The sequence below is a fragment of the Mus caroli genome, chromosome 3, assembly GCF_900094665.2.
Source record: "Mus caroli chromosome 3, CAROLI_EIJ_v1.1, whole genome shotgun sequence".
NCBI classification, from domain to species: Eukaryota; Metazoa; Chordata; class Mammalia; order Rodentia; family Muridae; genus Mus; species Mus caroli.
Window position 1 is genome coordinate 90,849,666 of NC_034572.1, and position 410 is coordinate 90,850,075.

The window sequence follows — 410 nt, forward strand, 5'->3', positions numbered from 1 at the left end:
TTTCCTTTTTAAAGATTTATTTAGTGTATGTGTGTGTCGGGGGTGGGGATGCGAGTGAGTGCACAAGTGCAGATGCATGTGCACATGGAGGCCTGAAGAGGGTGTTGGGTATCCTCTTGTTCTCTACCTACTCTGAGTAGGGTCTCACATTTTTCTCCACTACACTGGAAGCTAGCGAGCTCCAGCAATCCTGTCTCTGGCCCTTTGAAGCTGAGTTATATGGGAACTCTTGGCTTGTTACATGGGTGCTGAGATGCAAACACCAGCATTATGACAGCACGCTCCCTCTAAGCCATCTCTTCAGCCCCTATCTTCTTTTTTTTTTTTTTTTTTTTTTTGGTTTTTCGAGACAGGGTTTTTCTGTATAGCCCTTGCTGTCCTGGAACTCACTTTGTAGACCAAGCTGGCCT